Source organism: Mytilus trossulus, unplaced genomic scaffold, assembly GCF_036588685.1.
Source record: "Mytilus trossulus isolate FHL-02 unplaced genomic scaffold, PNRI_Mtr1.1.1.hap1 h1tg000122l__unscaffolded, whole genome shotgun sequence".
NCBI lineage: Eukaryota > Metazoa > Mollusca > Bivalvia > Mytilida > Mytilidae > Mytilus > Mytilus trossulus.
Window position 1 is genome coordinate 522998 of NW_026963298.1, and position 15524 is coordinate 538521.

General features: G+C 34.2%; 1 long non-coding RNA gene across 1 annotated transcript in view; it reads left to right on the forward strand.

Annotated features, from left to right (window-relative positions):
* The first annotated feature begins 10574 nt into the window (after positions 1-10574).
* The window catches only part of LOC134700106 (uncharacterized), a 36889-nt gene continuing 31939 nt past the window's right edge, over positions 10575-15524 (forward strand). Inside the window, exon 1 of the long non-coding RNA XR_010103777.1 lies at positions 10575-10700. This is a non-coding gene — a long non-coding RNA (uncharacterized LOC134700106). The remainder of the gene's footprint in view (positions 10701-15524) is intronic.

Consider the following 15524-nt stretch of genomic DNA (forward strand, 5'->3'; position numbering starts at 1 on the left):
CTGTTATGTCTACTTGGCTGAACACTTAGATTGAACAAGGGTCTGATCTCAACATGCAGGCGCCTTAACCTCTGTCATGTCTACTTGGCTTAACACTCAGATTGTACAAGCGTCTTATCTCAACATGCAGGTTTCTTTATATCTGTCATGTCTACTTGTCTGAACACTCAGATTGTACAAGGTTTTTATCTCAACATGCAGGCTCATTTACCTCTGTCATGTCTACTTGTCTGAACAATCAGATTGTACAATGGTCTGATCTCAACATGCAGCCTCCTTAACCTCTGTCATGTCTACTTGGCTGAACACTCAGATTGTACAAGGGTCTTATCTCAACATGCAGGTTCCTTTATATCTGTCATGTCTACTTGTCTGAACAATCAGATTGCACAAGGGTCTTATCTCAACATGCAGGCTCTTTGACATATGTCATGTCTACTTGACTGGAAAATCAGATTGTACACATGCCTTATCTCAACATACAGGCGCCTTAATCTCTGTTATGTCTACTTGGCTGAACACTCAGATTGTACAAGGGTCTTTTATCAACTTGCAGGCTCCTTAACCTCTGTCGTGTCTGCGTAGCTGAATAATCAGATTGTACTAGGGTCGTAACTCAATATGCAGGCTTCTTTACCACTGTCCTGTTGAACTGGATGAAGAGTATTGTAGGGATTTGGTATAGGACATTTTTGAGAAAACATGGTTGGTTGAAACTAGTTCATTATGGTCATCATATGGTTTGATTTACATAGTACATATACTGTAAGTTCTCTTTGTTGTCATTATGATTGTGGAGTGCAACAATCGACAAGATTAACGAAACATGCATATTTAATTGTTTAACACTATTACTTAGTTAAAAAAGAGAATAATCACAAACAAAAATCCCTAATCAAATTGCCCAAATCAAAAGCACAAGCACGTCAAATGGATGAATAACAACTGACATATTCTTGACTTGGTACATGCATGATCATAGAAATAAATTGTTCGATTAAACCTGGTTTTAAAGCTAGCGAAACCTCTGTTTTGTATGCACTTATTCAGGTATCGCAGATCAAATGTATACGTGCATAGTGTGTTAATTTACGTTTTTTTTATTGAGTTAAGTCTTCCAATTGATATTTATCGTGTGTTTTTACTATGTTGTGATGTTACACTATTGTTTTAGAAACAGAGAGAAGTTTTGGTACAATTAAAACGTTTAATCCTGCTGAAAATGTTTGCATCAGTCCTAAGTCAGGAATCTGATGTACAGTAGTTGTCGTTTGTTTATGTAGCTTATACGTTTTTTTTTTATATGGATTAGACCGTTGGTTTTCCCGTTTGAATGGTTCTACAATAGTAATTTTGGGGCCCTTTACAGCTTATTGTTCGGTGTAAGCCTATGCTACGTGTTGCAGGCCGTATATTGACCTATTAAGATATAACTTTATAAATTGTTATTTGGGTGGAGAGTTGTCTCATCGGCACTCACACCACATCTTCATATATCTACTTGCAGAAGTGCAACTACAGCGATGTATGTAGTAAACATAATTATTAAAAAAAAAACATTAATAGTAATAACTTGATAATTAGTAAACTAATAAAAAAAACATATTAAAAGGCAACGTAAGTCACCATAGCAACACCAACATTGATAGGTAACATATAAATATCAGTTCTTCAATAGACACCAGGTTAAAAGACACACATATAAGTATAGACTTAATGACACTTAATTGGTGTAAAACTTGTTAGATATGTGTGAACACTTGATGTCGTGTACTAATAAACCCTCTTCTGACCAATTTGATTTGACAATCAGGAAGATTGATCTACGTTCAAAAAAAAATAATAACAGATCAAATATACTTCAAACTGTATAATCTAACAAAACCGGACTTCGACCTATAATGAGTATTCCTTTACAACAGTGACTTGGATAGATATATGTCTCATTGACACTCATACCTAATCTTCTTAAATATTTTTAAATATTTGATAATACAGAGATTTTAATGCACATGTACTTCAAACATTTTCACTCTGTAAATTTGAGCATAATAAAACGACGTAATTTCTTTGGATTGGTCATTGTTATACACACTTAGATTTAAATATAGATTTTTTTCAATACAACAAAACAAAGTAAAGTTATTTCAACATACATGAAATAAAAAAGTGAATAAATACAAATATGACCAGATACACACACATATACACAGTGCATAGTATCGTATACACATGATAAATCATACCGGAATTACCTCTATATCGTAAACAAATGATACATCACACTGGAATCACCTCTGTATCGTTTAAAATGATACATCATACTGGAATTACCTCTGTAACGTTTAAAATGATACATCATACTGGAATTACCGCTGTATCGGATACAAATGATACATCATACTGGAATTACCTCTGTATCGTATACAAATGATACATCATACTGGAATTACCTCTGTATCGTATACAAATGATACATCATACTGGAATTACCTCTGTATCGTATACAGATGATACATCATACTGGAATTACAGCTGTATCGTATACAAATGATACATCATACTGGAATTACCTCTGTATCGTCCAAAAATGATACACCATACTGCAATTACAGCTGTATCGTATACAAATAATACATCATACTGGAATTACCTCTGTATCGTATACAAATGATACATCATACTTGACATACTTCTGTATCGTTTACGAATGATACTTCATACTGAAATTACCTCTGTATCATATACAAATGGTACATCATACTGGAATAACTTCTGTATCGTATACCAATGATATATCATACTGGAACAACCTCTGTATCGTATACAAATGATACATCATACTGGAATTACCTACATATCGTATTCAAATGATACATCATACTGGAAATACCTCTGTATCGTATACAAATGATACATCATACTGGAATTACAGCTGTATCGTATACAAATGATACATCATACTGGAATTACCTCTGTATCGTCCAAAAATGATACATCATACTGCAATTACAGCTGTATCGTATACAAATGATACATCATACTGGAATTACCTCTGTATCGTATACAAATGATACATCATACTGGACATACCTCTGTATCGTTTACAAATGATACATCATACTGAAATTACCTCTGTATCATATACAAATGGTACATCATACTGGAATAACTTCTGTATCGTATACAAATGATATATCATACTGGAACAACCTCTGTATCGTATACAAATGATACATCATACTGGAATTACCTCCATATCGTATTCAAATGATACATCATACTGGAATTGCCTCTGTATCGTATACAAATGATACATTATACTGGAATTACCTCTGTATCGTATACAAATGATACATCATACTGGAATTACAGCTGTATCGTATACAAATGATACGTCATACTGGAATCACCTCTGTATCGTTTAAAATGATACATCATACTGGAATTACCTCTGTATCGTTTAAAATGATACATCATACTGAAATTACCTCTGTATCGCATATACATGATACATTATACTGGAATTACATCTGTATCGTTTCAAATGATACAGCATACTGGAATTACCTCTGTATCGTATAAACATGATACATCATACTGGAAATACCTCTGTATCGTATACAAATGATACAATATACTGGAATCCCCTCTGTATCGTTTACAAATGATACATCATACTGAAATTACCTCCATATCGTATTCAAATGATACATCATCCTGGAAATACCTCCATATCGTATTCAAATGATACATCATACTGGAATTGCCTCTGTATCGGATAAAAATGATACATCATACTGGAATTACCTCTGTATCGTATACAAATGATACATCATACTGGAATTACATCGGTATCGTATACAAATGATACATAATACTGGAATAACTCTGTATCGGTTGTGTAATGTAACTGTTTAACAATATAATGACATTTTTAACGACCAACTACAATTGGCAATGTGCTCAATTCAGTGTATTTTATTTATACAATGATATTTATTCATCGAAATCATTACATAGATGTACCAATAAAATTGAAATGACAACAACTCTGATTCTCCCTGTGATGGTGTGTATGCCAATACATAATATATTTAAAAATTGTTTCTTAATAAATATAGTTATAAAATTACTGAAACTTTTACAATAACTATTTCCTTGTTTATCTTATATCCGCTCTAACATTTAATTTACTCTAATCTTATGAAAAATGTACAAACATCAAACCCTGTTTGAATGAGTCTGTCTTTCCGTACTTGTATATAGGTTTTAGATTATGAATGTTTGTATTTTTGGGGGGGCAAATTCATAAATTTAAACAAGCATGCAAAACTATGAAAACATATTAAATATTGTATTGTATAGAATTATGTTATCATTAATCATTAGAATACATCATCATAAACTAATTCCTCGAATCAAGCCTGGTAATTATGATGAGGATTATGATGATAAGGTGGTGGAGGAATAGGGGAAAGAGGAGGAGGAGGAGGAATGGGAGAAAGAGGCGGAGGAAGAGGAGGAGGAAAAAAGGAGATGGAGGTCAAGGAGGAGGAGGAGGAGAATGTGGAGGAAAATAATAGGAGGAGGAGAAGAAGGAAAAGGAAGAGGAGGACGAAAAGGAGGAGGAGGAGGAGGAGAAGGATAACCTTAAAAATGAAATTGATTTTTAATATCCATCCTGATCATAGACACATTATGTATTGTATAGAATTATGTTATTATTAATCATTAGAATACATCATCATGAACTAATTCCTCGAACCAAGCCTGGTAATTATGATGAGGATAATGATGATAAGGTGGTGGAGGAATAGGGGAAAGAAGAGGAGGAGGAGGAATGTGAGACGGAGGCGGAGGAGGAGGAGGAGGAAAAAAGGAGATGGGGGTAAAGGAGAAGGAGGAGGATGTGGAGGCAAAGGAGAGGAGGGGAAGGAGGAGGAGGAAAAGGATGAAAAGGAGGAGAATGTGGAGGAAAATAATAGGAGGAGGAGAAGAAGGAAAAGGAAGAGGAGGATGAAAAGGAGGAGGAGGAGGAGGAGAAGGATAACCTTAAAAATGAAATTGATTTTTAATATCCATCCTGATCATAGACACAGACTTTTTCCCCTTAAATGAGCGAACTTGTGACCTTTCATCCAGCAAGTTTTTAAGATTGAAAAAGGTTTGAGTTCGATAGACATACCGCTTCCAATAAATAATATAACAATGTCCAGCTGTTTTAATAGTCGTACAATTCTGCACAATATCACTGAAGTCGTGTGAGAGTTGTTTTGCAGTTTGCTTTAGTTTCATAGATAAAAAGTCAAAAGCTGCATTTTACCCCTACATACTATTTTAGCCATGGCAGCCATCTTGTTTGAAAGGTGTGGTCTTAGGTAACAATGCTTCAACTAGATACCCTAATGATGATTGTGGATAAGTTTGGTCGAATTTGTCATTGTAACGGTAGCTATTTATTAGAGTATAGTTATGTACTAGTACTTAACTATGTTTACTACCTTCATTAAAACATTCATTAATTAATTCATTCATTTATTGACGGACTGTTAGAAAAGGCACTATATATACGGGAAACTTGAACAATTGCGAGTGACACACTTTAGCAGGCACGCTGCATGAGGGACAAATAACCTTTTTCTACTGTCAGGTAAGCACATTTACTTTTAGGCCTTATCATGCATGTACTTCCATCCAATTCATACTTCAATTTAAAAGGAAACTTCAAGTTAACATTTAAAATAAACGTTTATTATAATTATGCACTTTCAGTGTGAAATAAATGATTTGCCACATTATATTTCGTCTCATATTCAACGCCCTATTAACAAAGACCAAGTGGCCATTTACCCTGTGACATCTGTTTTAGAGAAGAGGATTACAAAATGGTTAAAAATTCACATTAAAGGACACAAATTCCATAGAGGGAAAATTGAAAATTTATAGCATTATAATTATAATTCCATATATTTTATTATGTCTGCATTGCAACTTGGAATATGTCTAATGCACTTTGTTTCTGTATTCTACATAGGCTAGAGGTACACAAAATGTATAGGAAGAGGGTTGAGATATCACAAAAAAATGTTGAACTCCGTCACATGTTTGTGCCTCTCCCAAGTCCGGAGCCTCTGGCCTTTATCAGACTTGAACAGTTTTTTAATCTTTATTCATTAATATGTTTTGGATTTTATATACTTTGGATTTAAGTGGGACGTCCATTTTCACTGAACTAGTACGGCATTTTAGTAAGGGGCAAGCTGCAGCCAACCTCTGTTGTGAGATGTTCTCGCTTCGTTTACGATCCATTGGTTGTATTCGACTTATACATGTATATGATTTTTGGTCGTGTTGTTGTCTCTTTGAAATTTTCCCCATTTGTTTTCTTAATTTCATTGAAGCGTTTTTGTTTTGATAAAAAAAAAAATTAAGTGGTAAGTTTAATTTTACCCTATAGGTTTCGTCGAGTTACTATTGAAATTTGGTTGCTGTTGTATTTGTGTACGCCATATATCCAATTAACCATATTTGAAATAACCAGTTGTTCAGGATAAATATTACTAAACACAATATGTATGTTCTTGGAACTATGATCTTAATGATTCAAATTTGTTGGCATTCACTTGCAGCTGTAATGACATGAATGACTTGCAAACCTTTTACAATTATAACTTTTAGACGAGAAGGGGTTGTGCAAGCTAGTACCGTATAGCAAATTATTTTAGCGGAATATTATTTCAGCGAAATGTACATTTTCGCCTAATTTCGCAGATAGATACCATCGGGGACGAAACGTTTACTAGCAGCGGTATCCACCCAGTGTTGTTAATATTTATCAAAGGTACAAGGATTATAATTAAGTTCGCCAGACGCGCGTTTCGTCTAAATCAGACTTATCAAAATATCAAAAATGCGAAACAAGTACAAGGTGCAAAAGCACTGATGATTTTTAAAGATTCGAAACGATGTGCCAAATACGGCGAATGTAATATTATATCTTATTCAATGGAAATCGCGAATTGTTGTCCTCAAGGTGGCATAACACCAATTAAAAGTCCCTATCTCTTCAACCAAATTTTACAATATTCACAACTTTTTAAATATTTTACCTTAACATGCTTAAGTTTAACTTCATAGAAACCAGGTATATCCTGAATCGTACATGTATTAGCTTTCTACATGCCAATTTTCAACAGATGTTTAAAATCATATAAAAAAGAAAACGTGTTCCGAATAGAGGTACCACTAAAAATAAATCCTTGTTTTCTGGAAATCTTAAATTAGTATACTATGGAGTGCATTAATCCTCAATTTGGATGCAAACTCATAAACAAGTGAATGTTAGCTCAAAATGTCTTAATATATTTCTCTTTCACCAAAAGTTTCATTTCTGTCAATTTGTTTGTTTTTTAGGTATACAAGGACATCAAATGCACTATTTATCGTCCGAGTAGGCCAACTTGCGCATATATTTTTTGTACATTCTAATTTTGTGGGAGCAATTGGTGGTATGACACCTAAAGAGACAAAAAGATAATTAGAAATCTTTTATTTTGCTTTATTCGTAATACTTAGTCAATTTGTAGTTCAAAACAGCCTTTCTGAGCATTATGTGACTTATATTTAAACTTTCACAACTCAATTATATCCTGACTGTAATGCATGACTTTGATAGAAAATACTTGAAAATTTTATTTTGGGCTACAGGAACATAAACTTTCAATATCAAGATAAATTTTTGCTGATTTTTCCTTGATTGTTATACTTCTTTAAAGGCTTTCCACAATTTTTGCAATGTATTTAGTAAAAAAAATCAAGGTTTTGAAGCGTCAAGGAATATTGACCCCCCCCCCCCCCTTTTTTTTTCATCTGGTCTCAGTAAAGTTCTACAAATTGATCAAAAGTGCAGTCATTTTACCGTGTTTATTTATATTAGTAAAAAAAATATAAGCTATAAAAATTTCATTTGGAATACAAATTGGTACTTTTGTGAGTTTCTGCAGTGTTTACATTTGGCTATGCTATCTGCCAAGTGCATAGTATGAAGCAATGATATAAGGGGTAAAAATCAAACAATTTCATTAATTCTGCATGACAAAATGTCTTTGAGGGTAGTAAACAACTTTTGTTTCAATGTTTAAGACACATAATTGTGAATTTCTGAAGGAATCTACATGAAGTTTTGCTATTTTATATTTTTATGTTTTAGCCGAAAGAATTGGTACAGTGACCCTATCTTTTCTATCAAATAATTTACTAAAAGCTATCTTCTGCTACTTTTTTTACAATTCTATTATTTAGTTTAGCATCTAACCATATAATCATATTTTTTCCTTGTTTAATCCATACAAAATGTATCATGTTGTCACAACCTATCATATTTGTTTTTATATTATACAAATATAGCCTTTGTATGAGATCAATACAATGATATATTGACCTAAAAGAAGTATATTGACTGAGGACGAAGTCCGACGTCGATATACTTCTTTGGGTCGATATACTTCTTTGGGTCCTGTATTGACCTCATACAAAGACTGCATTTGTTAAATTGTTAATTTCCGACCATATTTGTTTCAAAATCGTCATTTGATTACGTTGGAATTTTAAAGATATCATATTTTCTCCTTGACAATAACAAAATATTAGTTGTTACCTAATTTACTTTTTTTTTTGCTTGATTGACATCTTATGACATAATACTGTACATTTTGTATTTGAAGATTTTTTCGTTAAAAAATCGATCACAGATATCCTTTGTTGCAAAACGTTTTAACAATATCCTGAAAATCATTACTTGACGTCACAAAGTATATCGGTTTTTAGATATTCTAAAAATAACCGTGTAATATGCCTTTTGCTATCCACCGTTTTCTCTCTACCTTCGAAAATATAGTTTAACATGTGACTATGCCTTTACAAATCAAACTTGTGAAAAAAATATACGAATTAATAATATTATACAAATATAGCCTTTGTATGAGGCCGATACAAACGATATATTGACATAAAAGTAAGATATTGACTGAGTGCGAAGTTCGAGGTCGATATACTTCTTTGGGTCGATATATCCTGTATTGACCTCATACATAGGATATAGTTGTTATAATAATAATTTCAGACCATTATGCATATTTGTTTCAAAACCGTCATTTGATTTTGTTTGAATGTTATAGATATCAAAGTGTCTCCTTTACAATAATAACATATTAGTTATTATTTAATTTACTTTTTTTGTTTGTTAGACATTTTATGTATTTGAAAATTTTTTCGCCAAATAATCGATCAGAGATATCATTTGTTTTAAACGTTTAACGATATCCTGAAATTCATTACATGACGTTTCAAAGTAAATCGGGTTTTAGATATATTATAAAAAAATAACCGTGCAATATGCTCTATGCAATATGCTTTTTGCTATCCGCCGTTTTTACTCTATCGTTGAAAATATAGTCTAACATGTGTAATCCCTAAACGAATCAAACATGTAAAAATATACGAATTAATAACATATTTTTATATCATTTTACAATATATAATACTACAATTTGTGAAAGTATCATTTTTAATTTAGACTTTAATACCACCTTAAGGTATTAAGTAATTATAAAAAAAACTATGTATCTGATCTTTAACTGTATCAAAAAAAATTGTAAAAGTTAAAACCATTTTTAAGCAATATTTTGTACAGGTTATAACATGTACGAGGTACTTTTGTACATGTTATAACTTGCATTTGATCATTGTACAAATTATAACATGTACAATATTTTTGTACATAATATAACCTGTACAAAATCGCAACTTGTACACGACATATATATATTCAATCGAAATCGCGAAAATATATATATAGATGTTTTGAAATCGTGCTATTACCGAAGAAGGATATCTGTTATCCGAAATATCTATTTAATAGTTATTTTATGGCGATGTTGTACCTTTTTATAATTGTTGTATATTATATTTTGTAGTGCACTGAATTATATGACATGATCCATCGTCCTATAAGTTTTCATATTGTTTGTGACGTCATATTTTTTTGGCACACTAAATGGATCTATAAAAATTACAAAACACACAAATAAATACAATAAACAAAATATTTTCGAAACAACAGCACGTAAATTGTAAGGTTAACCAGGTGTTTCGGATAAGTAATTGAGCAGTTCTTTTAATGGCTTTGAATCAAGACAAAAGTAGAACTGAAGGTAACCCAGTGCTATGGATCAGAACATGCTATAGAACTTGTAATATTCTTCTGTTGAAATATATGATAAAGCGTATAATACATGGCAAAATCCATATCACATGCCATATCACCCTCGATCAATATCATTCCTCGGGCCTAAAAGCCCTTGAGCTGATATTGATGTCTCGGGATGATACGACATATGATACGAATTTTGCCATGTATTATTCTCTATATATTACAACGACATTTTTGCTGATACTTATATATGACAAAAATATTTTCCGGTTTGTTCTCATCACATTTATATCAAGTATCAATAGAAACATATGACCTGAAGTCGGATGTAGATAATTACTTTGTGTTTGTATAACATGGATAGATGTGTCAAACAATTGAGATACACATATTTTTGTTCTAAATTATCTGATTACTTACATACATAGGACTTTAGTATCCAAAAACATGGCTAGTGGACTATTCTTGGTTTGACGTCATAGCTACGGTTAGTACTTTGCTTTAATTGTATGTATAGTATACATTTGTATATGACACAATTATACAATAAACCGTATAATATTTCCTTATATTACACACTTAAACATTTCATTTAAGGGTACCATGGTGTTATACACATACAATGTAGATCTAAGCATTTATCTCCAGTATCACATTCAGCCGTAATGATTTACAAACCTTTTACAATTATATTTTTTAGCCGAGTAGGGGTTGTGCATGTTAGAACCGTGTAGCGAATTTTTTTAGTGATATATAAATGTTCGCTTTTGATAAATCATAATCGACAAAATATAAGTATACATGAAAAGGTATATTTGAGTTTTGCATCTGTCACAATAATAACCGCCAACATATTGTGTATACCTTAATCAATGAAAATATCGATAGTTTACACCCTCGAAAATATTGCGCTATACGGTACATTGAAACACGCAAATTAAACGTGTCAACTTTAATATCTGTATTTTCTTTACAATGTCAAAATGGTTTATACATGTTATATGCAATGTTGGTTTTGTGCATATATACATGTATAAATATACATATTACAATGATTTTAACTTGTACTTTTAAAGAATGAGAAAATATATTCCAGTTTGTTCTCATGACATTTATATCAAGTATCAATAGAAACATATGACGTCAAGACGGATATAGTTAAGTACTGTGTGTTTTGTATAACACTGATGGATGTGGTTTGTGTGTCATTTGAGATACACATATTTATTTCTAAATTAACTGATTACTTAAATACATTGTACTTTAGTATTCAATGGTTTACTTTTCTTGGTTTAAAACCATAGCTTAGGTTAGAAATTTGCTATACTTAAATGAAGAATATATGTGACAATGCTACAATAAGCCGTACAATATTTCCTTATATTGCACACTTAACACAATTGAGGTACGGGTAAACAAAGGTTATACACTTGTATCTAATGCATTGTAATCATACACAATGTCATGTGTAAATCTTAATAATTACGTGATCAATTCAGTTCCTATTATTATTGAATAAAACAACAAAAGAGTGACATGGATTACTGTGAACACCCTACCGTAAGTTTCCGAGTTTAGCAATTTTCAAAGACAACATTGAACTTCTTATGCGCAATGTGCCTGACTAAGCGAATGACATAATTTGGTGCGGCTAAATTCAGTTATAAATACACACAAGCCTGTCTGTCCTTTAACTAGACCCTGGGTCGGAAAAGAAAACAAAAGACGGTTCATAATTCAAATCAGCAAGTTGAACATCTTCTTGTCATTACAAGCATATGGCTAATGAAGCCACAGTTGTTTATTGAATAAAACAGTGCATGTTATCATGATAAGATTGTGATTGTTCATGTATAGCCCTGAATGTTAAAATATGTAAGAACTTCCTTAACATTAAATAATTTATTTCTGTGTTATTGTAGAAGATTAAACATTTAAAGATACAAATCTGATAACATCCTCTCAATATAGATTCATCAAAACATATCACAGGAAATTTGCTTTCGAGTAATGCTATCATGTCGCTGCTGTTGTCTAAAGACACATTAGGATTGCGGTCGATAACTTTAGTTTAAGTGAATGGACCTTTATAACAAATGTATGAAATTGTACCAGAAGGTTCAATACTGAAAAGTAAAGTAAGAATCTATTCTGGGGGTTACTGTACCAACATATTAGAAGTCAGTTGTCATAAACAACATCATGTTGGAAACACTGCTGTAGTTAAACCCTTGCTTAAGTAAGACTTTTTTTGGCCTTGTGGGAATCACTGCTGTAGATAAACCCTTCTTTGAGTAGGAATCCTATTTGGCAACGTGGGAACCACTGCGGCAGTTAAACCCTTGCTAGGGTAGGACTTATATTTAGCAGCGTGGGACCCACTGCTTAAGTTGAACCATTGCTTGAGTAGGACTTTTATTTGGCGTCGTGGGAACCACTGCTGTAGTTCAACCCTTGCTTGTGTATGACTTCTATTTGGCGTCGTGGGACTCAGTGCTGTAACTAAACGTTGTTTGAGTAGGACTTCTATTTGGAGTCGTGAGAACCACTGCTGTAGAACAAACCTTGCTAGGGTAGGACTTCTATTTGGCTGCGTGGGACTCACTGCTATAGTTGAACCCTTGCTTGAGTAGGACTTCTATTTTGCGTCTTTGGAACCACTGCTGTAGTTTCAACCCTTGTTTGAGTAGGACTTATATTTTTCGTCGTGGGACTCACTGATGTAGTTAAACCCTTGCGTGTGTAGGACGTATATTTAGCGTCGGGGGACTCACTGCAGGAGTTAAACGCGTGCTTGAGTAGAACTTCTATTTGGCGTCGTAGGAACCACTATTTTAGTTAAACCCTTGCTTGAGTAGGAATTATAAATGGCGACATGGGACTCACGGCTGCAGTTAAACCCTTGCTAGAGTAGAACTTCTATTTGTCGTCGTTGGAACAATTGTTGATGTTAAAACCTTGCTTGTGTATGACTTCTATTAGGCGTCGTGGGACCTAGTACTGTAATTAAACCCGTGTGTGCGTGGGAACCACTGCTGTAGTTAAACCATTGTTTGTGTATGACGTCTATTTGGCCTCGTGGGACCCAATGCTAGTTAAACCTTGCTTGAGTAAGACTTTTATTTTGGGGCGTGGGACTCAATGTTGTAGTTTAACTCTTGCTCGAGAAGAACTTCTGTTTGGCGTCTTCGGAACTACTGCTGTAATTAAACACTTGCTTGTGTAGGACTTTTATTTTGTTTCGTGTGAACCTTTTGTGTTTGCGTCTTCTGAACTACTGCTGTAGTTACGAACCTAATTTGAGTAAGACTTCTATTTGGAGTCGTGGGACTCACTGCTGTAGTTAGGCCCTTGTTGAGTATACTTTTTATTTGGCGTCGTGGAAACCATTGATGTTGTTACGCCTTGCTTGAGTAGGACTTCTATTTTGGGGCGTGAGACTCACTGTTGTAGTTTAACTCTTGCTCGAGTAGGACTTTTATTTGGCGGTGAGGGACTCACTACTGTAGTTCAACCCTAGCTTGAGTAGGACTTATATTTGGCTTTTTGTGAACCACTGCTGTTTTAAAACCGTAGCTTGAGAAGGACTTCCATTGGAACTCAGTGCTGTAGTTAAACCCTTGCTTGAGTAGGACTTCTTTTTGGCTACGTGATAACCCATGATGTAGTTGAAACCTTGCTTGTGTATTACTTCTATTTAGCGTCTAGGGACTCAAAGCTGTAGTTTAGCCCGTGCTTCAGAAGGACCTCTATTTGGCGGCATGTCCACACTGCTGTAGTTATACCCTTGTTTGAGTAGGTCTTCTATTTGGCGTCGTTGAAACCACTGCTGTAGTTAAACTTTGCTTGAGTAAGACTTCTATTTTGAGGCGTTGGACTAACTGCTGTAGTTAAACACTTGCTTATGTAGGACTTTTATTTGGCGGCGTTAGACTCACCACGGTAGTAAATCCCTTCCTTGAGTTTGATTTCTATTTGATGTCGTGAGAACCACTGCTGTAGGTAAACCCTTGTTGAGTGGAACTTCTATATGACGTCGTTGAGCTAACGGATGTAGTTAAACCCTTGTTTGTATCGGACTTATATTTAGCGTTGTGCGACTCACTGCTCTAGTTAAACCCTTGATGTAGTATGACTTCTATTTGGCATCGTGGGACACTATGCTGTAATTAAACCCGTGCTTTGGTAGGACTTCTATTTGATGGTATGGAACACACTGCTGTAACTAAAACCTTGCTTGATTAGGAATTCTATTTGGCGGCTTTGAAACCACTGATGTAGTTAAATCCTTGCGTGTGTAGGACGTATAATTGGCGGCGTGGCTACCACTGCTGAAGTTAAACCCTTGCTTGAGTAGGACTTTTATTTTGCGTCTTATGAACTACTGATGTAGTTACAACCCTTGCTTGAGTAGGCCTTCTATTTGGCGTCGTTGGAACAACTGTTGATGTTAAACCCTTGCTTCTGTATGACTTCTATTAGGCGTCTTGGGACCCAATAATGCTATTTGACCCGTGTTTGCGTTGGAACATCTGCTATAGTTAATTCATTGCTTGTGTATGACTTCTATTTGGCGACATGTGACTAACTACTGAAGTTAAATCCTTGCTTTACTAGGACTTATAGCTAGAAACGTGGGACTCACTGCTATAGTTAAACCCTAGTTTGAATAAGACTTCGATTTTGCGTCGTGGGACTCACAGTTGTAGTTAAGCCCTTGTTTAGTATAACTTTTATTTGGCGTCGTTGAAACCACTGCTGTTGTTAAACCTTGCTTGAGTATGAATTCTATTTTGGGGGCGTATGACTCACTGTTGGCGTCGTGGTAACTACTGCTGTAGTTGAACACTTGCGTGTATGGGACTTTTATTTGGCGGCGAGGGACTCACTACTGTTGTTCAACATTAGCTTAAGTAGGACTTGTTTTTGACTTGGTGTGAACCACTGCTGGATTAAAACCGTGTTTGAGTGGGACTTCTATTTTGAGTCGTTGAAATCATTGCTGTAGTAAAACCTTTGCTTGAGAAGGACTTCCATTTGGCGACGTTGGACTCAGTGTTGTAGTTTAACCCTTCCTTGAGTAGGATTTCTATTTATCGTCGTGAGAACCACTGCTGTAGTTAAACCCTTGCGTTAGTGGGACTTCTATATGGCGTCGTTGAGCTCACTGATGAAGTTAAACCCTTGTTTGTATATGACTTATATTTGGCGTCGTGGGACTCACTGCTCTAGTTAAAACCGTGCTTGTGAAGGACTTCTATTTGGCGTCGTGAGACTAACTGCTGTAGTTAAACCCTTGCTTGAGTATGAC